Here is a 26,209-nt window from a genome sequence, read left to right on the forward strand (position 1 = left end):
CAGCTCCCGGGCCTGGTGGAGGAGAGCCATGAGTGTCTCTGGTCTGTCCTCTGACATTCCGAGCGAGAGCCTGGTGGCCCAAGGCCCGGGCCTGCCTGTGCTCTCAGGCTGGGGCGGGCCAGGCTGAGCCTGACCCCTTGCAGCTCAGAGCCCCGAGGGTCACGCCCACGGAGCAGGCAGCTGTCTTCCCCTTCACGCACTCCAGCTGACCCTAGAAGGAAGCAGAGGGACAGCGACAAGTGGCCAGTGTGGTTTTCCCCCTTTCTCCCTGGGTGAGTAAGCTCAGCTTTACACTCAAACTTCAAAGTCAAGAGTGGCCGTGGTGGGCCCCGAGGGGGAGACAAGGGCGTCCAGACCCCGTGAGGGACGCACACGGGGCGGCCCAGGCTGATGCACAGGCGTCCTCTCCGCCCTGCCCCGCAGTCCCCCTTCCCCACGTCTCTGAGCCCAGGCTCCCGGCTCCCCTCACACTGCGTGTCCCGTCTTCCTGCCGGGTATCTGGAATGCTTGGCCTGCCTGTGGACCTGGGCAGTGGGCACGGCGTGGCCCCAGGGGAAAGGCAGCCGGGCCTTGAGCTGCTGGGACCCTCTCCCAGGGCTTCAAGTGTCAGGCCTGGGTCTCGTTAATCTCAGGTGCTCCTTGAGGGCGGTGGCCAAGCTCCCCAATAAAGTGGCCACCAAAGCCATGTTGTTCCTCCCACGGGGGCTGGCTTGGTGGGGCCGCTGGTCCAGCGGCGAGTCTCTGCCTGTCGTGACCTGGGGTCAGCGATCTCCCCCCCGTGCCCCGTGCCAAGGAGCAGCTGGCCCCAGAGGAAGCTAGAAGTTTTCCCATTTTGCAGCTTGGAAAGACAAGGCTGAGAGGTGATTATAAAGTCCCAGGCTGCTGTTGCGTCAGGAAGCTGGTTATTTCTCCCGAGTCCCGGGATGCCCGGGGCAATGACATGGGGGGGATGGTGGGCGAGCCTGGGGCAGCCCTGGAAACACGGAGTCAGGCTCCTTCCTGGGGAAAGACCAAGGGGGCACGACCCATCCCCGTCCCCTCGGTCAGAATCCGCCTTGAGGACAAAGCCCGCCACCTCCCTTTGCAAGTGTTTTATTTTTCTCTCTTCTAAGTGGCCTCCCCTCGCGCTATGCACCTGGTTTGCCATCTCACGGGTTCATTATCGTCCAGACTGAGCTCCCAGCGCTGGGTCTGGACTGCAGCCTGGGGACAGGAAGAAGGGAGTGGGGAGAGAGCAGCCTTCCTGGGCCGGGCTTACAGTGACAGCTGGGCCGCATGCCTGCCATTCCCCCCAGCACGCTCATTCTCTGGATATAGGGGCTGCTGGCACAGCCAGGGCCCTGGCTCCAGGGCTGGACACGCTGCTGCTTTAGGGCAAGGCCAGCGGGCCGGGCTGGGGCATCAGCTTTCCCCCTGTCCTTGCATGGTCAGGGCCCACAGCCTGCATTCTGATTTGTGTGTATTATTAGGTCCCAGGACTCCTGCAGCCCTGGGTGAGCCTCAGAGGGTGGGCCCCAAGCCAGTCTGTGAAGGGAACTTGCTCCTGAACTTGAACTATGTTTGGGGGTCCTCTGGCCTGCTTGAGATGGCAGGCCCGCCAGCTCCTGCTGGCAAAATGGAAAGGTGCCTCAGCGCCTTTCCTTGCTGTCCTTCCAACTGCCCTTGAGCCCACGATGCTTGGCAGTCCCCTCCGGCACCTTCCCTCAACCCCGACCCCTGGGGCTCCTTTCTGTTCTATAACCTAGCTCATGGCTGACGGGGCTTCGCTGCTTTCTCTCCCTGGTGACACGGGGGACTGTTTACTAGGGCAGTTAATGCCACGATTCTACAAGGAGGGTTAATTTTGGGAATTGGGACCACACTGCCCTGGAGGTGAGGGGGGGGGGTCCCCGTCCAGGGCACAGAGCCCCCCGACCCCCAGGCAGGAGGAATGCCCAGACACTATTTGACGATGACTGTGAAAGGGGACAAGCTGTGCAGCTTTGCCACCGAGGGGACGGGAGTGACAGGCCCCTCGCTCTCTGCCTTCGACGCCTGCCCTCCGCCTTGGGGGCTCAGAGCCAAGGCCAGGCCTAGTGAGCAGGTCTGGTTTGATTGGACTATTATTATTATTAATTAATTTTTTTACAGGTAAAGAAGTTCATTAACCTTTGTTTCAAACGTTATTCCCAGGCTTCTTCAGCTTACTGAGCTACAGAGAATGAATTGTTTAAGCAAAGGCTGAAAAGAGATGCAGTGTCCGGGGGGCTTGGGCTTAAAACTCTCAGAGATCTGATTTTATCACATCCGCAAACAAAATTTTTAAAAGCAGCCGTAACATAGACTAGCAGCTCCTAGTAACGTGTTCAAGTTTTATCTTCTTCAGACGTTGACTCAGTTCAGCTTGCCTGGTTCTTAGAAGCCTGATCAGAATTCTCCATGGGACCTGGGTCCTCTCCATCGCTCCTGAGCCTGGCGTGAGTGCACAGGGGAGGCGCTGGTCCCGGGAGGCCGGGCCCGAGGCAGGAGCCGCGGGAGAAGCCGGGCCAAGCGGAGGGCACCTCACCCTGACCCCTCAGCCAGACCCCCTTCCCAGTGGGCGTCTCAGGGTGAGGGCTGCAGCCTTTCTTCACAGGGAGCTCCTCCCAGGCGGCCAGCCTGGCAGGCCAATCTCACCTGGGCTCTCACAGCCCTGGGTGCCCCACCTCCTGGGGGCAGAGGTCCTACCTCGCACTGGGGACCCTCCTCTGCAGACGTGGACACAGCCCCCAGGGCATCTGAGCGCTCGCGGGGACAGTCCCTCATGACTCAGTGCCCCTGGGCCTTGTCTTCCGCATCTGTAAACAAGGGGCATCTCGGTCACCTCCAGGGGCTCTCTCTGCCCCAGCCCTGAAGTCCTGCCTGCCCTTCCATTCCAAGATCAGGACATGGTGGGCTCCTGAAGGCCCTCTTGGCTGTGGCAGTGCTGGTGGACCCTCCACCCTCAGGGAGGAGCTCTGGTCCCCTGGCTTGCAGCGCCCAGGCCGTGGACCTTCTTGTGTCCTCTGCCCTCTGCCTGCCGGCTGGGGCCACCATGGTCACCACTGGGGTCACCACTGTGTCAGAGGGAGGAGTTGATATTTCTGCTGCCCTGAGAACAGTGCCCTGAATGGGGTAAGCGCGATATATGTGTTTGTTGAATGCATTAAGGATATATTGTTTAATACCTCAATTCGAGATTTTTTAGAAATAAACTTTTATTTTGGAAAATTTTTAGATTTGCGGAAAAGTTGCCATGGGAGCACGTAGACCCCCATATATCATACCCCCGGTTGCCGCACTATTAGACCTTCTGTTAACCGGGAGCGTTGTCACTCTCGGGAACCAGCCTTGGAGCGATGCCGTTACCTACACTCCGGGCTTTCTTTGGGTTTCTCCTGTTCTCCCGTTGGGGCCCCCTTTCTGCTCCAGGACCCCATGGACACCACATTGCACTAGGTTATCATGTTCGCCTCCCCTGGTCTGTGAGAGTTTCTCAGTCTTATCTTGTTTTTCGTGACTTCGACAGTTTTGAGGAGTTCCGGTCCGGTATTTGGTAGAAGGTCCCTCGATTTGGGTTTCCCTGGTGTTTTTCTCATGATCAGACTGGGATTCTGGGTTTTTGGAAAGAATACTAAGAGGCAAAGTGCCCGTCTCCTCATATCACATGAGGGGACCCGCATGACACCCCTGCTGATGTGAGGGCATGTGGCTGAGGGGGTGTCTGTCAGGTTTCTCCAATCTGAGTGACTGTTTCACTTTCCCTACAATATTCTTTGGAGCCCAGGCTTAGATCTTGAAGGAGGGGGATTAAGCCCCACCCCCTGGAGTAGGGAGTATCTCCATCTATTGTTTGGAATCCTGTGTAAGGAGGCATTGCCACTTCTCACCCATTTATTTACTTATTCAATCATAATTTTCATCAGTATGGGTTTATAAATATAGTTATTTTATACTTTGGGTTATAATCCAGTGCCATATTATTTATTTTGTTGCTCATATCCTTCTGAATCCTTTGGCACTAGAAGCTCTTACGGGTTGTGTAAGACAGTAGAAAATATATATATATTGGTCTCTGCCCCTGGTTCCTGACACAGAGCTCCTAAAACCCTTGGAATTGCCTAAATGATAAGAACACTAGGAGCACCTCTCGTCTGAACACTGGTCTTTGACTTCTGTTCCTGACACAGGGCTCCTGAAACCCTTGTGATTTCCTGGGTGATAGGAGGGTCTTCTGTTCTAATGCGGTGACCCTGCGTGGCTCCTGAGTGAGGGCTGGTCACCAGCAAGACCCAGCAGGATGAGAAGCTTGGGAGTTTCAGCTCCACCTCCCATTGTTTTGGGAAGGAGAAGGGCTGAAAGCGGAGCTAATGATGGATCTCGTGAGCCTCCATAAATCCCAGTAGGCTGGGTCTTTAGAGCCCAAGGCGAGGGGCCCACAAGGTGCTGCCTTGGCCACAGGATCCTGAGAAACGTGGTCTTCACTCCTGCAGGAGGAGCCCAGCCAGGCCCCTGCCCAACACAATCCTGCCCGTCTGAAGGTGGCTGGCTTTGCCATCACGGCTGAGCTCTGCCTTCACCTTTGGGGACGTCGGCAGTGACCGGCCGCCAGCCACACGACCGGCTTGTCGCCAGCCCCCTCCTCTGTGTGGGCACAAAAAGCTCGCGCACCTTGGGCCTGAGGTCTCGCTCTTTAAGTCTGGGCAGAGGGCACATCTGAGGGACACATGGGGCTCAGAGATCTCGGAAGCTTCCAAATTAAAGGGAAAGGAATCTTGGCGGGAAGTACCAAGCAGCTTAAGAGGCGTGACTGTAGTAAAACAGAGAAGTATCGTAACTCTGCCTTCTGCTTCAGACCTCGTGCGGGGGGCGCCCTGCGGAGGGCTCTCCAGGCCTGGGGCCTCATCAGTGCTGATCACACAGGGAACTGTGAAGCAGGATTTAAGTCTGAGGCACATAAGGCAAGGTAACAGGCATTTATTGGGCACCCACCGTGTACTCTGCTGGCCACTGGGAGAGACAGCAGGGAAGAGGAGACATCTCTCCTGTCTCCTGAAGAAAGTAAGATGCACAGGAAACCACCCTGTTAATAGGGATGCTGGCCGGTGACACCTCTGTGATTCTGCCAGTTACGACCGGGCTTCCCGCAGACCGAGTCCAAGGCTGCTCTCTCTGCAAGCTCTCAGGGCGCCTTCAAAGAGGCACAGCCAGGCACGGAGGGGAGGGCGCGTGCCCCAAAGCACTGCCCTGCCCATGTCAGGCAGGCATTCCCTCCAGTAAGAACCCGAGCACGACCCTGTGCCCTTCTGCTCCTGCCTCAAATAGGAGCAGGCCAGGCAAACTGGACCTCTTACCAGTTCCCTTGGAAGCAGAAAAGGCTACGGTGGTGTGGTACAGAGGATATATAGCCCCCAGAGATGTCCATGTGCTAATCCCCAGAACCTGTGACCCTGGAACCTTATATGTCCAAAGAGATCACAGATGTGACTAAGATAAAGACCTAGAGACAGGAAACTTATCCTGGATTATGTGGCTGGGCCCAGTGGAATCACAGGAGTCCTTATAGGAGGGAGGCAGGGATTCAGAGTCAGGGAAGGAGAAGTGATGGGGGCAGTGATGCAGTTGCAGAAGGGGACCAGGAGCCAAGGGATACAGGCAGCCTCCAAGGAAATGCACTCTCCCCAGGGCCTCCAGAAGGAATGCAGCCCTGCTGACACCCATTTCAGACTTCTGGCCTCCAGAAATGTCAAACAGTAAGTTTGTACCGTTTAAACTGCTAGGTTTGGGTTATTTGTTACAGCAGTGGTAGGAAACTAATACAACTAACTGTCTTATGAAAAATGGCCCTTTCTAGGGCTAACTTCCCTCTTGGCCTGGACCACAGGTTGTACAGAAGCGATGGAGACCATGTTGTAAAGGGGGATGATTTCTTTGGGGTCTGTATTAGGTACTTGACATTGACGTTTATGTTGGGGTTCCCACCACCTCCACATCAAAAGCACATTTATTATACGCATCCACCTTACTCGGATGGCAGCAAACTTGCTTTCCGTTTTCTGAAGTTCTTGCTGACTTCTCTTCGGAAGGCAGTAATTATGTGCCTTTGCTATGTAGAGCCTCTTCATTTCCTGGATATCAGGATGACAACAATACCCCGCAGATAGACCCTCTGCCACCCGAGGATTTATTTGCACACGTTGCTTTTCCCTTCTAAATGACAAAGTGTCTCGAGGGAAAGGCAGCTTCGCGGAGCCGGGCACACAGAACGGTGACATTTCTGTGCGTGTGTGTCTGTGAGGCTGTGGGCGCCATGTTCTCTAAACCTCTCCAGAAATAGACGAACTAAAACTTCCATGAGATTGAGGAAGCCTTAAAGCAACAACCCCACCCTAGTCTCTGTGCCTTGTAGCTGGTTTAAGGCTGAACCAGAAAAATGTCCCTCTGGGGAGAGCTCCCTGCCGGCAGAACCCTCCATAAATGGAGGTCCCTGGTCATGTCACAGACACGTCACATGGAAACCAGCAGAGCTCGCGTCCCACGCCCTGCCATTCACGACGGCGCTCAGAAAGCAGCACCTGCACGTCATATAGCATCTTAAACCTATTCTCATTTTACAATTGAGAGCTGCTTCTTTGTCCCTGAGACTTGAAATATGGCAAGTCTGGGCTGTCTAGGTGCTGGGCTCCTTGCCTAGTGTGGTGGTGAGGCAGGTATTTGTCGATGCATCACTTGCCTCTCACCCTGGAGCCTATAACTCAACCTGGATTAGCTTGTGTCGTGTATACTTCTTGATCGATGGATGCTCAAGTGATTTTCAACGGAAGTGCCAAGACTACTGGATATCCACATGCAAGAGAATGAAGTTGGACCCCTACCTTATACCAACACAAAATTAACTCAAAATCAATCATAAATCTAAATGCAAAAGTTAAAATTATAAAAATCTTAGAAGAAACATGGCAATCGATATTTGTGTCCTTGGAATAGGTGATAGTTTCTTAGATATGATACCAAAGGCACAAGTCACAAAGGAAATAGGTAAATTAGACTTCATCAAAATTCAAAACTTTTTTCCAAGTTCTGTGTCTTCTTTTTTTAAAAATTGCGATATAATTGACATATAACATTGTATTCGTTTCAGGTGTACAGCATACTGATTTGATACTGTATATATTACAGAATGATCACCACAAAAGTCTAGTTAACACCCATCACCACACAGATTTCTAATTTTTTTCCTGTAATGAGACTTTCTAAGATCTACTCTCTTAGCAAACATGCAATAGAGTCTTATTAACTATAGTCACCATGCTATACATTACATCCCCAGGACTTACTTATTTTACAACTGGAAGTTGGTACCTTTTGACCCCCTTCACCCATTTCACGCCCACCCCTCACCCCCCACCTCTGGCAACCATTCATCTGTTCTCTGTGTCTATGACTTTGTTTCTGTTTTTTAGATTCCACATATAAGTGAGATCATTCGGTATTTGCCTTTCTCTGTCTGACTTATTTCATTTAGAATAATGCCCTCAAAAGTTCATCTATGTTGTTATAAATGGCAAGATTGTCTTCTTTCTTATGGCTGAATAATATTCCATTTTGTATATATATCTCACATTTTCTTTATCCATTTATTCATTGATGGGCTCAGGTTGATTTCATGTCTTGCCTACTGTAAATACTGTTGCAATGAACATGGGGGTTCATATATCTTTTTGAGTTATTGTTTTCATTTCCTTTTGGATAAATACCCAGAATAGGAATAGGAATGGATCAAACGGCAATTCTATTTTTAATTTTTTGAGGAACTTCCATACGGAGTTCCACAGTGGCTGCACCGATTTACATTCCCACCAATAGTGCACGAGGGTTACCTTTTCTCCAAATCCTCACCAACACTTGTTATTTCTTTTCTTTTTGATAATAGCCATTCTAACAGGTGTGAGGTGATATCTTATTGTGGTTTTGATTTTCATTTCCCTGATGATTAGTGACGTTGAGCACCTTTTCATGTACCCGTTTGCCTTTTCATGTACCTACATGTCTTCTTTGGAAAAAGGTCTGTTCAGATCCTCTGCCCATTTTTCAAATTGGATTGTTTGTTTTTTAACTATTGAGTTTTATGAGTTCTTTACATATTTTGGATATTAACCCTTCAAAGTCCCAAGTGCAGGAACTTCTGTCTGTATGAAGTTGGGGTGCATAACTCTCCTGTTGTGAATGTGTTGCCAACCTGGAAGCTTTCCAAACCCCATACTGTTGGGATTTTATGGAAGCTTCCTCACATAGGCATGATCAATTATCAGCTTGGTTTCTAAACCTTCTCCCTTCTCTGGAAAATGAGGGTAGGTCTGAAAGTTGCAAGCTTCTAATCATTGTTTGGTTCTTCTGTGGTGAAGAGCCCCCATCCAGGAGCCATGGAGGTTCCCACTGAGTCATCTCATTAGAACAAAAGATGCTTCTGGGGCTCTTACCACTGAGGAATTTACAGGGGTTTTGGAGCCCAGTGTCAGGGATGAAGTCAAAGAGAAATATTGGAACAAGAGATGATCCTAGCACCATTATCACTTAGGAATTTATAAGGGTTTTAGGAGCTCCGTGCTGGAAACTTGGGACAGAGACCAATATATATATTTCTTGTTATTTCATACGTATAGAAATGCAACAGATTTTTGTATATTCATTTTGCATCCTGGAATTTTACTGAATTCATTTATAGATCTAACAGGTTTTTTTTTGGTGGAGTCTTTAGGGTTTTCTATAAATAATGTCATGTCATCTGCATATAGTGAGAGTTTTACTTCTTTCTGATTTAAATGCTTTTTATTTCTTTTTCTTGTCTGATTACTGTGCTAGGACTTCCAATACTATGTTGAATAAAAGTGGTGAGAGTGGGCATCTTTGTCTTGTTCCTGATCTTAGAGGAACAAGTATGATGTTAGCTGTGGGTATGTCATATATGGCCTTTATTATGTTGAGGTACATTCCTTCTATATCCACTCTGTTGAAAGTTTTTTTTAATCATAAATAGATGTTGAATTTTGTCAAGTGCTTTTTCTGCATCTATTGTGATGATCATATGGTTTTAATCCTTCATTTTGCTAGTGTGGTGTACCACACTGATTGATTTGTGGATGTTGAATCATCCTTGCATCCCTAGAATAAATTCTACTTGCTAACAGTTTATGGTCCTTTTAATGTATTGTTGACTTTGGTTTGCTAATATTTTGTTGAGGATGTTTGCATTTATATTGATCAGGGATATTGGCCTGTAGTTTTCTTTTCTTGTAGTACCCTTGTCTGGTTCTGGTAGCAGGGTAATACTGGCCTCACAAAATGAGTTTGGAAGAATTCCCTCCTCTTCTAATTTTTGGAAGAGTTTGAGAAGGATTGATATTAATTCTTCTTTGAATATTTGGTAGAATTCACCAGTGAAGCCATCTGGTTCTAGACTTTTGTTTTGGGGGAGGTTTTTGATTACTTATTCAATCTCTTCTTACAAGTAATCTGTCTGTTTAGATTTCTACTACTTCATGATTCAGTCTTGGCAGGTTATGTGTTTCTAGGAATTTATCCATTTCTTCTAAGTTGTCTAATTTGTTGGTGTATAATTGTCCATAAGTAGTCTCTTATGATCCACAATGATCCTTTGTGGTATCAGTTGTAATGTCTCTCTTTCCTTTCTGATTTTATTTTAATCCTCTTTTTTCTTTGTGAGTCAAGTTAAAGGTTTGCCAAATTTGGTTATCTTTTAAAAAAAAACAGCTCTTAGTTTCATTGATCTTTTCTATTGTCTTTTTAGTATTTATTTTACTTATTTCCACTCTGACCTTTGTTATTTCCTTCCTTCTACTAACTTTGGGCTTCATTTTTTCTTCTTTTTCTAGTTCCTCAAGTTGTAAAATTAGGTCAGTGTTTGAGATTTTTCTTGTTTCTTGATGTAGGCATTTCTAGCTATGAACTTCCCTCTTCTGCTTTTGTTGCATCCCATAAATTTTAGTATGTTGTATTTTCATTTGTCTTGAAGAATTTTTAAATTTCTTTTTTGAGTTCTTCTTTGACCCATTGATTGTTCAGTAGCATTCATTTAATCTCCACATATTTGTGAATTTTTCAGTTTTTTTCTTATTGTAATTATAGTTACACACAGTTTTATACCATCATTGTAGTTTTATATCATTGTGGTCTAAAAAGATGCTTGATATGATTTCAATCTCCTTAAACTTTTTTTTTTTTGGTGGGTCTACATTTATTTTTAAATAATTATTTCTTTCAATCCTTAAACTTATTAAGACTTGTTTTATGGCCTAATATATGATCTATCATGGAGAATGTTCCATGTGCAGTTGAGAATAATCTGTATTCTGTTACTTTTGGATGGAATGTTTTGTAAATGTCTGCTAAGTCCATCTGGTCTAACTTAAGGCTAATGTTTCCTTATTGATTTTATGTCTGGATCATCTAGCCATTGATGAAAGTGGAATATTAAAGTCCCCCATTATTGTATTGCAATATTGTATTGCATTATTGTATAGCCATCTATTTCTCCCTTAGGTCTTTTAGCATTTGCTTTATGTATTTAGGTGCTCCTATGTTGGGTACATAAATATTTACAAATGTTATATCCTCCTGTTGGATTGAACCCTTTATATAATCCCCTTCTTTGTTTCTTACTACAGTTTCTGTCTTAAACTCTATTTTGTCTGATAAAAGTATAGCTATCCCAGGTTTCTTTTGATTTCCTTTTCCATGGGATATCTTTTTCCATCTTTTCACATTCAGTCTGCATGTGTCCTTACATCTGAAGTGAGTCTCTTGCAGGTAGCATATAAATTTTTTTTCTTCCATTCAGCCAATCTATGTCTTTTGATTGGAGAATTTGGTCCATTAACATTTAAAGTAATTACTGATATGTACATACTTGTTGCCATTTTGTTAACTGTTTTCTGGCTATTTTGTATTTCCTTTGTTCCTTCTCTTGCTCTCTTCATTTGTGATTTGATGATTTTCTGTAGCAGTGTGCTTAGATTCCTTTATCTTTTGGCTATCTACTATAGGTTTTTGATTTGTGGTTACCATGAAGCTTACATAAAACAATTTATATTTATAACAGTTTAAGTTGATAATAACTTAAGTTTGAATGCATTCTAAAGATCTACAGTTTTACTTTCCCACCACATTTTATATTTTTGATATCAAAATTTACATCTTTTTATCTTGTGTGTCCGTTAACAAATCCTTGTAATTATAGTTATTTGTACTAGTTTTATCTTTTAACCTTCATACTAGCTTTATAAGAGATTAACCCACAACATTTATAGTGTTTGTTAGATTATTCTGAATTTTACTATATATTGACTTCTACCAGTGAGATTTATACTTTCATATGTTTTCCTGCTACTAATTAGTGCCATTTTGTTTCAGCTTAAAGAAGTCCTGTTAACATTTCTTGTAAGACAGGTTTAGTGGTGATGATCTCCTTGAGCTTTTCCTTGTCTAGAAAACTCTTTATCTCTCCTTTAATTCTGAAGGACAACTTTGTTGTGGAGAGTATTCTTGGTTGCAGTTTTTTTTCTTTCAGCCCTTTGAATATATGGTGCCACTCCCTTCTGGCCTGCAAAGTTTCTGCTGAAAAATCTACTGATAGTCTTATGTGGGTTACCTTGGACATAACAAGCTGTTTTTCTCTTGCTGCTTTTAAGATTCTCTCCTTATCTTAAACTCTTGACAATTTAATTATTATGTACCCTGGTGTGGGTCTTTTTGGGCTTATCTTTGGAACTCTCTTGGCTTCCTTGATCTGGATGTCTGTTTCCTTCCCCACGTTAGGGAAGGTTTCAGCCATTATTTCTTCAGTGAAGTCTTCTGCCCCTTTCTTTCTCACTTCCCCTCTGGGAGCCCTAAAATCTGAATGTTGGTCCACTTGATATTGTCCCATCAGTCCCTTTTGCCATCTTCAACCTTCTTCATTCTTGTTTTCTTTTTGCTGCTCTGATTGGGTGAGTTCCAACTGCCCTGTATTGGAGTTCACCGATCCTTTCTTCTGCTTCATGTAGCCTGCTGTTGAACCCCTCGAGTGTATTTTCAGTACAGTTATTGTATTCTTCGGTTCTATGATTTCTTTTGGTACTTTCTTATATTTTCCATCCCTGTTGAAATTCTCACTTTGTTCATTCATTCTTCTCCTAAGCACAGTGAGCATCTTTATGACCATAATTTTGAAGTCTTATCAGGTAAATCACTTATCTCCATGCCATTAAGGTCTTTTTCTGAGGTTTTATCTTGTTCTTTCTTTTGGAACATCATCCTCTGTTTCTTCATTTTCCTTGACTCTCTGTGTTGGTTTCTATGTATTAGATAAAACGGCCACCTCTCCCAGTCTTGAAGGAGTGGCCTCATGTAGGAGATGAACTTTGTTGCCCAACCCTGCCCTAGCTCTTGGTTGTGTCTCAAACCTTTGTGATTGTCCAGACTATCTACTTTATTCTTAGTGGCTCCCAGCAGTTGAGGCCTGTCAGTGTCCCAAAGGAGAGGACCTCTGTCAGCAGGCTGATTGGAAGCTGGACCCCCAGGCAGCAGGTTTTAAATTATGTAAATATATCTCTTCAAGGGAAGGCTGGGAGATGGGCATCCTTCTCTGCTCCCTCTGCACTGAGCCTTGGGTAGCAGCCAGTGAAGAACTGTTTCTTTGTTTGCTACCATCCTGTTGAAGCTGTGAGCACAAGCCCTACTGGCTACCAGAGCCAGGCTATCAAGGAATGTGTCCTCTGGGCAGCATACACAAAAGCTGGGCACCAGGCATGTACACAATCTCCTTTCTTGGAGACACCAATGACCTAGGGCAGGGCAGAGGGCGAGCTTGAAGGTGGCACTGACCAGCCTCCCTGGTCTCTGGAGAGGATTGCAATCAGCCCCTAGACACCAGTTTAATTAGAAGTCTGCCCCTCAGGCTAGAGCTGTGGAGATCAGCTAAAAGGCCCCTTTCACAGAAAGACTGGGGGTGAGTTTCAATCTGCTCTGTGCCCTGGGGGCAGTTGCTTAAGAACTGTCTCTGTTTGTTCCATCCCATGGGACCTATGAACACAAACCTCCCTGGCCCCCAGAACCAGGGGGTCCAGGGGCATCCCTGAGCAGCAGCCACAAAAACCAGGGTACCAGATGTAAAAACCAGGAAACCAGATGTGAAAACTGGGGCACCAGATGTTACAGCTCCTCTCTGGGAGGTACATGGACTCTGGAGCATGACAGAGGGCAGTGTGTGGACAGTGTCTGCCCTTCAGGTCTCTGGAAAGGATTACAGTCTCCTCAGCTGTGTGTTATTAGGAGCCTGCCCCTCAGCCTGCAGCTATGAAGATGAACTGATAGGCCTCCTTCCTGGAGAGACAGGGCCCTCAGTCTGCAGCCTCTGCTGTGCCTGGGGTGGTGGCTGTTTAAAACTCTTTCTCCATTTGTTACAGTCCTGTGGGACCCATGAGTGTCAGCCCCACTGGTCAGCAGAGACAAGCAATCAAGAGATGTCCCCTGGGTGGCAGCTGCAAAAATTGGGGTTTCAGATGAGGGTGCAAGCTCCCCTCTGGCAGATACTGGCAGCCTGGAGTGAGGCAGAGAGAGAGCAAAGGTGGCCCCGCCAGCCTCCAAGCCCCCAGATGTGGATTAAATTAGAAGGCTGCCCCTCAGGCCGATGCTTTAAAATAAACAAACCTCTTTCACAGAAAGTCTGGGCCCTTTTCAGTCGCTGTGTCTGTGTCAGGCCCTGGGGAGGGTAAGTTCATGCTGCCCCTTTAAGAACGGTTTCTCAGGTCACTGTAGCGTCATGGGTGTTGTAGATGCCAGCCCCATCGATTTTCAAAACTAGATATTCTGGGGGCTCATCTCGCAGATGCAAGTCTTGAAAGTAGGGGTGCCAGGGGTGGGGTTCAGACCGTTCGCTCTTCAGGGAGCAGCTTGGGGATGGGAGTTCCCCCCTGATTGTGGGTCAGCACGCTGGGTGTGGGGTGTATGGTGAGACTGTGTCTCAGCCTCTCCTACCCGCTTTGATGTGGGTTTTTTCTCACTCACCCAATGTATAGGAGTTATTTAGCTAGTTATGGGGTTTTCCCAGAGGAAGCTATTCCATATACAGCTGTCAATTTCGTGTGTCCATGGAAGGAGGTGAGTTCAGGATTCTCCTATGTGGCCATCTTGAACTGCAACTTCAAAATTAAAAACTTTTGTTCTTCAAAGGACACCATCAAGAAAGTGAAAAGACAACCCACAGAATGGAAGAAAATATTTGCAAATCATATATTTGATAGGAAACTTGTATCCAGAATAGAGAAATAATTCCTAAAATTCAACAATAAAATACAAATAATCTAATTAAAAATAGGCAAAGGATTTACATAGTCTTTTCTCCAGGGGAGGGCGGGGGAAACAAGCAGCTAATAAGCACATGATGTTCTGGAAACGTGGATCAAAACTGCAATGGAGAGGCCACTTCATTCCCACTAAGATGTGCAAAAAGGCATAAAAAGTACTAGCAAGGATATGGACAAATTGGAACTCTCATGCGTTGCTGGTGGGAATGTCGAATGTTGTAGCCGCTTTGGAAGACAGTTTTGCAGTTCCTCAAAAAGTTAAATATAGAATTACCAATATGGCTCAGAAATTCCACTCCCTGGTATATACTCAAAAGATCTGAAAACAGGTACTCAGACAAATACTTGTACATAAATGTTCATAGCAACACTATTCATAATAGCCCAAAAGTGACAATAACCCATCAACACATGAATGCATAAAGAAAATGTAGTCTATCCATACGGTGAAATATTATTCACCCATAAAAAAGAATGAAGCACTGATACATGCTGTAATGTGGATGAATCTTGAAAACCTTACACTAAGTGAAAGAATCCAAACACAAAAGGTCACATATTGTATGATTCCATTTATAGGAAATATCCAGAATAGATACATCTGTAGAAACAGAAAGCAGATAGGTGGTTTCCAGGAGCTGAGCTGGGAGTGGGTAATGGAGGAGGAGCTGCTTCCTGGGTGAGGGGTTTCATTTTGGGGTGGTGACAATGCTTCGGAGCTAAACAGGGATGTTGGTTGCACAACACTGTGCATGTACTAAGTGCCACTGAACTGTTTGCTTTCAAATGGTTACTTTGATGTCATGTCAATTTCATCTCAATAAGAAAACTTAGAATAGTGATTACCCGTGGCAGGTATAGTGACTGAAGTGGGACTCTGAGGGGCTTCTGGGTTGCTGGTAATACTGTTCCTTAGTCAGGGTGTGGAACACACAAGTGAATTTAGAATGTGAAAGTTCGTTGAGCTGTATACCTACAATCTGACACTTTGCTGGATATATATTATACATCTATAAAAAACTAAAATGGGGCTTCCCTGGTGGCATAGTGGTTGAGGATCTGCCTCAATGCAGGGGACACAGGTTCGAGCCCTGGTCTGAGAAGATCCCACATGCCGCGGAGCAACTGGGCCCGTGAACCACAACTGCTGAGCCTGCGTGTCTGGAGGCTGTGCTCCGCAACAAGAGAGGCCGCGATGGTGAGAGGCCCGCGCACCGCGATGAAGAGTGGCCCCCGCTGGACGCAACTAGAGAAAGCCCTCGCACAGAAATGAAGACCCAACACAGCCAAAAATAAATAAATAAATTTATTAAAAAAAAAAGCCAAAATGAAAAAAAAATGCCCCAGACAATGCCTGGGGTATCAAAGAGGTCAACACCCCGACACCGACCTCCCGGGCCTGCCTACCTGCCTTACTGCTTTCAGAGGCACAGTTTGGGGAGGGAAGCGGGTGTAGCTCCATCTTCTCACCAGGAGCTGATCTGATCTTAAGAGGCTTCCACTGCTCACACTGGAGACCTCACAGAGCACAGCTCAGTCCTCAAAGACAACTCAGCTGCTGAATCCTCATAAAGATGCACCAGGTGATGCAGTGAGGGAGGATTTTATGAGAGAACCCATGGAAAATGGGCTTGAGCCTTTAACATTTGAAAGATTCTTTCTGCCTTGTTTATTAAATGCTATGCTAACCTGTCCAATATCCTCTTAAATCCTTTGTATGGCAGTTCTAAAAGGGCTTTCTCCTGTTGGTTGTTTGTGAGCACAAACGTCCTGTCCAGAGTGGGAGGCTCAGGGAGCCCTCCCATCACCATGGTCCCTTAGAGCCCTACGAGGACCTTCTGTTCGGGTTCGCACCACAGCCCCTCACGTCAAGGGCCCCAAGAAGGAGCCTTGGGTCCCCTAGGTCTCAGTACAGAAGGCACACATGGAGGGTGCCCCCTGCTGACGGGGCCCCGTCCCTGCTCACCAGGTTCTGGCCCCTGAGGTCTGCTCCAGGCCCTCAAATAAGCCAGTCTCTCTCCTGCCGTAAGGCCTTTGCTTGTGGTGTCCCCATGGCCTGTGGCCCAGCCCCCGACCTCTGACCTGTTGCTTCCTTCATTCTTCGGAGAGCAGTTGAATCTCCACACTGCAGAGGGCCCCGGATCTTCTTGAATCAGGTAAGACACTCAGACACGGAAATGACTGTCATGAAGAAGGATGTTTTTTATACCGAAGTTCCCTAGAAACAAGAGGCAGGATGAGCTCTGCAGGGCCACACGGGGAAGCACCAGTTTGATCAGGAGGCGGGGGGAATGGAGGGACCACGGGCAAGGGCCTTCATTATGGTTTCCGTGGGAAGCAGAGGGCAAGCCGGGGTCTGCAGGCTCCCCGAGTGCTGGGCTGGATCCTTCAAGGGACTCTGGGTGTGGGGCTGTCCCTAGTTGTGTGGTCAGGAACAATTAGTGCAGGTGATGGGGACCCTGCGTGTGGGTCACGTAGAGGAGCTGGTCAGTGGGGCGGGCTCTGGGTTGGCTAGTTTGCATTGGAAAAGTTCACTCCTGGGGCGAGTTGTTCCTCTCTCTGGGAATAGGCAGTCCCTCCAGATGCTAGAGCCTCAGAATACAGAAAATAGGGCCCGTGGTTACCACAGAAGCCTTCCCAGGGCAACGACGCCTATTGTGTGTTCTTTCCTTCTTTTAATTTTATTGGAGTACAGTTGATTTATGACATTGTGTTAGTTTCAGGTGTACGGCAAAGAGATTCAGTCATACAATGTCTATTGTATTTTCTATCGGTTTCCTCCTCTAGATGCCAGCTCTGGGAAGGGGCCGTGTCTGTCGTTTTTACCCCTGTATTCCTAGTATCTAGCAATTTGTAGATGCCTATTAGTTAGTGAATCAATGAATAAGTGGATGAAATTATGTTTGCTTTGGCAAACTCTGAAATTTTAAGGTCTACTTAACGAAGGCCCTAATTGTGTGTGTGTGTAATTTTTTAAGCAGGACATACTGGTCTCAGGGGCTGACAGTCCTGAAACAGAGACGGTTCTTCCCCTGCTGTCAGATCTCCCAAATGTTCTGACAAATGTTCCCACCCACGACTTAGTGATAAAGTGTCACCTGGAGAGGAAACCGTGGGATGAAGGAGGCAGGTGGGCACACCTGGAGCCCACGTCCTATTTTCTTACCAACTCCCCCCCCTTTTTTTTTTTTTTTGCATTTTTTGCATTTTTTTGCTTTGAAAGTATCAAGAGAGCGGGAAGGTTGCACTTTGGCTGAAAGGATATGTTGTCTCCAGCTGACTTGTTTTCTAGACCAGGTCTCTGCTGGGAAGTATGCTTGTGCTAATTCCTGCAGAAGTAACTCCTGACCACATAACCCTCCACAGTGGCCTAATGTGTAGCTGGCGTTTCCCAAACATGGACGGATTCCCCTTGGCTGCGGAGCCAAGTAAGTGATTTCTGCAACTGGAAGAAAATGAGGACTCAAAATAGGTAGGTGCCAACTGCAAGCTGCGGGGAAAAAAAGAAGAAATGAATAAAAAAGTGAAGGGAAGGGGCTTCCATGGTGGCGCAGTGGTTGAGAGTCTGCCTGCTAATGCAGGGGACACGGGTTCGAGCCCTGGTCTGGGAAGATCCCACATGCTGCGGAGCAACTGGGCCCGTGAGCCACAGCTGCTGAGCCTGCGCGTCTGGAGCCTGTGCTCCGCAACAAGAGAGGCTGCAATAGTGAGGGGCCCGCGCACCGCGATGAAGAGTGGCCCCCGCTTGCCGCAACTGGAGAAAGCCCTCGCACAGAGGTGAAGACCCAACACAGCCAGGAATAAATAAATAAATTAATTAATTAATTAAAAAAAAAAAAAGAGGCCATTGGATTTGGCATTTGGGAGTTAATTAGAAAAAAAAAAGAAAAAAGTGAAGGGAAGGGGAGGGGAGATGTGTGCGGACAGCAGACCCTGGGGAGCATCAATTTTTCCTTTAGAAATTTGATGGGGAAGAAAAGGCCTTGGTTGTTGACTTCATTTGCTTTTCTTTGTTCACTAGTGAATTGAAGTTTGTTTTTTGTGAAGCGTGTGTGGCGTATGCTCACTGGGCAAACTTGGCCTTTTGTGACGGGCCGGTTGCATCCTCTGTTGAAAAGCACATCCAATTTTCTGATTAGTTTGTAAGGACCCTACTCTCCAGCTTCTGGGCGGATTTACAAGCTGTGATCATATTTTGCGGCTCCTCCTTTTGAGAAGCTGTGGTGGATTTGCAGGTATTTACACATTATCAGCGTGGGTCACACGTCTATGGCTGGAGCCTGGTTTTGAATTTCATGCGCGAGAGAAACTCACGTCACTGGGGATGATAAATTTCCTTCCCTCTAGAGTCTGGTAGAGCGGGGCTGAGAGTGCTTTGTGGGCCCGGAGAGGTCTGTGACACCCTTGCTCTTGGGTGAGGGAAGAGGAATGGCAGACAATCATGGCGTGACAGGGAGAATAATGATGTGGACTTTAGATAGTGGGACGGAAGCCTCCTGACTTGCAGTGAGATCTTGGCAAGAGCTGGAATTTCTGCTGGAGAGGGTGTGGAGAAAAGGGAACCCTCCTACACTGTTGGCAGGAATGGAAATTTGTGCAGCCACTGTGAAAAACAGTATGGAGGTTCCCTAAAAAACTAAAAATAGAGTTACCGTATGATCCAGCAATCCCACTCATGGGCATATATCCGGAGAAAACTATAATTCAAAAAGATACATGCATCCCAATGTACATTGCAGCACTATTTACAATAGCCAGGGCATAGAAGCAACCTAGATATCCATCGACAGATGAATGGATACAGAAGATGTGGTACATATATACAATGGAATATTACTCAGCCATAAAAAAGAATGAAATAATGCCATTTGCAGCAACATGGATGGACCTAGAGATTGTCATATCGGGTGAAGTAAGTCAGACAGAGAGGGACAAATATCGTGTAGAATATCACTTATATGTGGAATCTAAAAAAAAGTGGTACAAATGAACTTATTTACAAAAGCAGAAACAGAGTTACAGATGTAGAAAACAATCTTGTGATTAGCAAGAGGGAAAGGGGGGGAGGGATAAATTGGGAGATTGGGATTGACACATACACACTACTATATATAAAATTGATAACTAATAAGGACCTACTGTACAGCACAGGGAACTCTACTCAATATTCTGTAATGACCTATATGGGAAAAGAATGTAAAAAAGAGTGGATATATGTGTATGTATAACTGATTCACTTTGCTGTACAGCAGAGGCTAACACAACATTGTAAATCAACCATACTCCAGCAAAAATTAATTAAAAAAAAAACTATATGCCAAAAAAACCAAAAACCAAAAACCAAAAATCTGAGCTTAGAAGTCAAAGCCAAGGATACTCGGCCTCTCCTGATGCAACGAACGGCAGCCTCTTTAATGATGAAAGAGTCACAGGATAGAGAGGAAGTACGGAGAATAATGACATTTCAAGATATTCTTCTTCATCAAGATCAACAGATGTAATGATTCATGTGTCTCAGAGCATGTTCAGGGAATAAGCAAAAAGAGGAAAGAAATAGAATTAAGCAACCTTGGCCCTACTTTGTCTCCTAACTTCTTCAATGTGACACGACACTTGTCATGTTTGTTTAGGTCACTTTTCCTCACGGCGCTAGGAACTTCTTGATCACTCTTAAGAGTGATACTGATTTTGATTACATCTTTGAAGGGCCTGATGATGCCGTAATAAGGAGAAAAACGGATCAAAATGTAAACAAATGATTCATCATGTGGAAACCGGCAATTGGTCCAGCCCTGTTACCACTGTGTGTGCAGCACATTTCAGGGAGAAAAAACACTTTGTACCTTCATACAAAATAAAAATAATACAGCCACTCTGTCTAGTTTTGGTCTCACCAAAGAGCAAAATCTCGAGCATTTCCTGTAAGCCTGGACTCTCAGCAGGGACCACACCATCCTGGCTTTGGGGTTAATGTCTGAGACAGTAACACACGTCAGCACGAGCTGATCCTTTCCCACCATGAACAGACAGATGTAAACATGCAATCTTGTGGGGTTTTATAACATTAGATACTTGTTGGATTTTTTATTGGATGAGCTGGTCTTATTGAAGTCTGGCTCCCTTGCCCTTTTTGCAAATAAAAAATTTTTTTTCATTCTGAAATACTTTTTGCCTCTGAACCTTGCCTTGACAGACTCAATGACTTTGATCTCACAGTTTTGAAAAGCCATACATGTCGCTCTTTGTAGAGCCATGTGGAACATCTAAGGGGCCCCAGAGCCCCAGTGCCCGCTTTCCCATGGCTCCATCCCAGGGCTGGCACCCTCCTTCACGGTGAAACTGGTATCAAGGCTCAAGGGACAGAAACGGCCTCATTGGAAGCCTGGAAACGCCACGGGGCTGCCTCTCTCAGCCCACTGTGTATTCCACGCAATTGACAGCGCTCAGCTTCATCTCCTTGCGAGAGTATTAGCCCTGGGACTGCAGGTGGGCAAGATGTTGCTGGAGGAGTTTGGTGACCTTTGAACCAAGTCCCCATCACCTAGGGCCATTTGTAGGCATCCATGTATTTGCAAAGAAACATGGAGATGCATGGCCTGATCCCTGGACCAGCCACAACGTGTGTGAAAGCACCTCTGCCCTGCAAATCCAGGGCTGTGCTCGCCCCAACTGTGTGTCTGCTTTCCATCGGGGCTCCTGGACCCGGGAGGCTGCCCTCACTAGAGGAAGCTCTGCAGGCGGCATCTCAGCTCTGACGGAGGGAGGGCCGTCCCATCAGTGTGTCTCTAGTTCAACGTCAAAGCTCCGGGGTTCTAAGGGTTCCCATGGTCCTGTGGCAGCTGCCTGTACCACGCCTGCGCTACACGGTAACTGAAGCCTTCTTACCGTAGCAGGGGGTCGCTAGCAGAGGACCTGCCCCGTCCCTGCTGTTCAGCCTCAGTGAGAGGACCTGAGCGCTGACATCCCCCGCGTGGACCCTTCTGCGGGAAGAAGGAGATCGGCTGCGCGCAGACCTGGCGGAAGCACTGCGCGCGCCGCGCAGGCGCAGGACGGGTGCTGAGACTGCGGGTGCTTTCTGGCAGCCGTCTGTCCGCACCCTTCTGTCCTCCTGGCGACTGGCCCTCGATGCTGCCCTGCACTATCAATCACATTGTGGTGCAACCCCCCCCCCCACCTCGCCAAATCGGAACCGGGCACCTGACCCGGGATCAGCTGGAAGCAGCATTTGGTCCTGGATGAGCCCCTGGCCCAAATGGTCCAGTCGTCGCCCAGATTGGTCTGTGGAGTGCAGAGATGGGGGCTGCTTCTGCGGGGCCCGGGCGTGCCACATGGGGGTGGTGGTGCTGTGCGGCTAGGACCCCGCCCGGGGAGGGAGCTGGGAGACAGAGAGACAGGTGGAGGCGCTCGGATCGGGTCTGAGGACCCAGTCGTGCCCGCATCCATTCCCGTCGCTTGCGTAATGGGAATTTACTTCCTTCCCACCTTTGTTTGGCTTCAGCTAGTTTGATTTGGGCTTCTGTCATTTTCAACTAAAACAGTCCTAGCTGTCCCTTGTACCCAGGCAGCTACCTAGTGGTTAAAGGCACAGATGCCCGGGTTCTGATCCTGGCTCCACCTCTCCAAACGCAGGACTCTGACGCCCCAGCCTGTTTCCCCAGGTGTGAGGTGGCCCCCCGTCGCTGTTAAAGAGCCAGTTGGTCATGCCCAGGTGATAACGGGTAAGAAAGCTTCCAACACCTGCCAATCATTATGAGTGGGTCCTTTCAAGGCCTCCAACTGTTAAGTGCTCCAAAGATGAGCTTTCCTTTGGAAAGAACGTTCTTATTTTTGAGGCAGTTTTAAGTGTAACTGGATTAACCCGAAGACCTCTACTTGCTTATTATAGGGAAATGTATCCAGAGGAAAGGAACACATTCCCATTTCTCCAGAGAGCTCTTCAAGAAAGGAAATCCTCCTTTACCCCAAACTTTCTGCTAAATTCCAAGGCAGAGGTGTTTTAATTGTGTCATAAATACCTATCGTGGCCAGGACAGTAGTAGTAGGTCATGTTCGTGATCCAGCTGCAGAGCCTCTTTTAAGAGCTGCAGGGCATTGTTTTGTAGAGTTCTGATTGCTTTTTGTGAAATTGCTGTAGGCTTTCATTCACATGGTGATTTGTATGCAAATCCTTGCAGGAGGCTGAAATGCTGTTTGTTTGCTTTTTTATTGTTTTTTTGTTTGTTTTTGTACACTTTCTTGTTCCAGAAAAGGTTTATGATAATTCATACAAGATTATAAAAGATAAAATAAAAAACAAATAAGTGAAGAAATTGGACCATGGAGGGTGGAAAGCTAAGATAAATCTAGGAGTAAGATTTATAGGCAGGTATAAATAAACCATAAATTTAATTCTGAGCTTAGCAGCAGTTTACACAGAGAGGGAAATACAAGGAGGTATATGTTTGTGTTAATCATGCCCTTTTTTTTTTTTAACATCTTTATTGGAGTATAACTGCTTTACGATGTAATCATGCCTTTTTATTCTGATGCTTTGACATCTTGGGGTCTTGATGACCTTGTGAAGGCCCTCCACCCCCCACCCCACCCCCCGCCCCGTCTCCCCACAAGGGCTGGCTAATTCCTGGAGATAGTAAACAACTGGCCTTCAAGCACCTTCCAAATGCAAACCAACCAATGCCACACCCCAACTACCTCCTCTATGGGGCTTTCACTCTGGGCCACATCCCCCTGCCCTAATCACCCAGGGCCAGGTAGCAGACACCTAGGGACAGCTCCTTTGCCCCAAAGCCCCCTGAGATTATTCAAACTCAATTACTCAAAATCAAATTAGCCAATATTACACCTGCTTCCCCTGCCTCTTCTTGCCTTGCTTGCAGAAACCACAATAAAGGCTCCTGGCTGAATTTTCCCCACTCCCTCTGTCTTCTGGCTGACCCTGGTACTTCCCTGTATGGTCGTGCCCCTTATTTCTAGGGACTTGTGGGAATACAAAAATTCTTCCTTCATGATGGATATTTCCATGTCTGCGTGTCTTACCATACCTGAGTAAAACAAATCCCTGGCACATTCTACAATAGTGCTTCATGACATCCAAGGAGAAAAACAAGCCAGTTGCTCAGAAGCACAATTATTCATAAAAGTGAGGCCAGAGGTAATTGTCTCCTGTGAGTCCTCTTAAAGAGGACATTGTGCCGTGGTGTAAACAAAGCCTCAAAGGCAAATCCACAACAGAATGCCTTTGTATCAGTTAGGACATTTTCAGCAGAAAGTGATAGAAAACTGACTGAAAGAGGAATAGACACCAAAAGTTCAGAGGTAGGGCGGTTCCACAGAATTTACAGCTCCAGGAGAGCTCGGTTTCTTTGTGATTCTTTGGGGTTGTTTTTCATTTTTTTTTTGCTTCCCCACTGAACACTTTCTGAGACACCGTAGATCTGTTTATCTTAATGTAGTAAGAAAATATTTTGACATATTCACTGATCATTTTTACTTTTGGTATTCCTGTCTACCCCGTGGCCTTTCTTTTTAACATTAGAGGCTAAGTCCAGAGACAAAAAAATGGAGTCAAAATCTTAGCCTTGACTCTAAATAAAATAGGCTTGTGAAAACCAGAGTAGAGGTAATGTCTTGAAAACTAAGGATTTCAACTGACAAGAACCTGGCCTTTGGGGGAGGATCAAAAGGGTCACAGTGAAGAGCTGAGTGCATGACGTTTACCTGGAAATGACAACTGGAAGAACATCTATCAGCCCATTCTCTCCACCACAGAGCAAGGGGAGGAAGGCCCTTTCTGGGCTACAGGGAGGAGAGTTTCTCCAAATTTCGGAGGGTAGGATAGTAGGGAAGGCTACTGATGCTGAGAGTCTCCAAGAAGGAACTCTGTGTCAGGCACGCCCAGGCCAAATGAGTCATGATAATGACCCCTTGATAAGTTGGGTGGACCCCCGAGCACTGGGATCTGTGCCCTAAGAAGTGGCCAGCGTGGACCAGGGCTCAGAGCATCATCTAAGCAGGGTCTGTGGGTGGCCAAGGCTATGGTTCTCAGGGTAGATCAGGGAAAGGTCCTGAGACTCCAGGAGGTCCCAGAGGTGCTGAGAGAGCTGGGGGAGCCTCATGGTTCTGGTGAGGGGGTGTAGCTACTTACAGAACTGGGGATCTGGCATCCAGGACCCTAGCAAGGCCGCGGGGGATGCAGAGGCATGGGAATGAGGACCCAGAGGGGCTAAGTGGGCAGAGATGGACTGAGGCCAGCACCTCCTCCTCCTCACAACTGCAGCACTTACCTGGGTCCCCCAGAGCCTTGACCCATCCCTAGGGTAGAGCAGGGGAGAAACATCTGAACTTAAGTCCTGAAATGGCTCCATAGTGATTAATAGAGTTTGTCTGAAAATACCGAGATTATTTTTGCTCTTGGGAGAAAATAGGGGCTCAAGACAAAAGTAAACATGATCATGGAAAAATACTGTTTCGTTTTCTCATAGTTGAGCTCACAGATCCTAGGGAAGCTCGGTGTAAGGTATTTTGGTATTTAGTAAAATAGTTGTTTCACTCCAACTGATACCCAATTATTGGTTATTAGCTGTAGGCAGGACTCAAATGAGTCTTAAATTTTCTCTTTTATCCTTATAGGAAAATAGTTTGCCTATATTTCCTCATTTTTATTAATTTTCTATAGTGAACATTATTGCTGTGGCATTTATTCATTCAGTAAACACTACTGAGGACTTCTAGGCACCAAAGGCATCATGCATCAGTTTGGCATGAGAGACAAAATATCGGTGACTTGAATGAGATAGAAAAGTATTTCTCTTTCTTATAAAATTCTGGGAATAGACAGTCCAGGACTGGAGTTGTGGCTCCACAACTCCACAAGGCCCTCATGCACTCAGGACTCTTCTCTTGCCGTGTATGGTCTCATTTCACATAATCACTTCCTGGTCTAACATGGCTGCCCAGGTCCAGTCATCACACCCATATTCTGGCTAGTGGGAAGGAGGAAAACAAAGGATATACCTATGGAAAGCTCCTGGAGGCTGCCATGTGATACTGCTGTTTACACTTCCTTGGGCAAATCTTGGTCAAAATGCATTGCTTTAAGAGTGAGACAGCAGGGGACTTCCCTGCTGGTCCAGTGGGTAAGACTCCGCCCTCCCAATGGAGGGGGCTTGGGTTCAATCCCTGGTCAGGGAGCTGATCCGCATGCATGCCACAACTAAGAGTCCACATGCTGCAACTAAGACCCAGCGCAGCCTAAATAAATAAATAATAAAATTTAAAAAAAAATTGGATGTTAGTAGACATTTAAAAAAAAAAAAAAAAGAGTGACGCAGCAAAGTAATTTTTATTCTGAGTGGCCATGTGCTCAAAAAAGTGGCAGTTCTATAAAGATGTAAGAAAGGGGAATGATTTAAGGGGATAACTAACAATCTCTAACAAGCACTAACAAAATCTCTTGGCATGTTTCATTTATGTCAATTTAATTTAACAAACACTGACGGAGCATTTATCACAAGCCAGAAACTGGCAAGACAGGTGCCGGCGGGGTCCTCCTCGCTGGCCTTCATCCCACCATGCTGCTCTCCCTCTGATCAGGCAACTGTCTTCTCATTTCCTTCTGATCTGATTTGGCTTTGCAGAGACAGATTTCTTTAAAAAATATTTTCCGCTAGCAATGTTGCCTAATGCTGAACTTTGAGGGTAAAGAATTGTTTTACTTACCTGACACTTTGATTCTTTATGAGGAATCACCTAGCCTACAATTACCTCTAGGCTTTGAGTGTGAATCATCAATTGATACTAAATCTCTTAGACCCAGAATCACAGAATTTTAAAGCTAGAATGGTCTCAGA

The 26,209-nt window shown here is 46.6% G+C and overlaps 1 long non-coding RNA gene across 2 annotated transcripts; it reads left to right on the plus strand.

Moving 5' to 3' along the window:
• The first annotated feature begins 101 nt into the window (after positions 1-101).
• On the plus strand, positions 102-18,200 carry LOC309635715. 2 transcript variants are annotated; one of them, XR_014248980.1, is made up of 3 exons: positions 102-272; positions 16,330-16,516; positions 17,727-18,200. It is a non-coding gene; the product is annotated as an uncharacterized lncRNA (long non-coding RNA). The 2 variants fall into 2 exon arrangements; XR_014248981.1 differs by having other exon boundaries at positions 16,391-16,516.
• The last annotated feature ends 8,009 nt before the right edge of the window (positions 18,201-26,209 follow it).

Source organism: Balaenoptera borealis (genome assembly GCF_965194805.1).
Source record: "Balaenoptera borealis genome assembly, chromosome: 10".
Taxonomy (NCBI): Eukaryota; Metazoa; Chordata; class Mammalia; order Artiodactyla; family Balaenopteridae; genus Balaenoptera; species Balaenoptera borealis.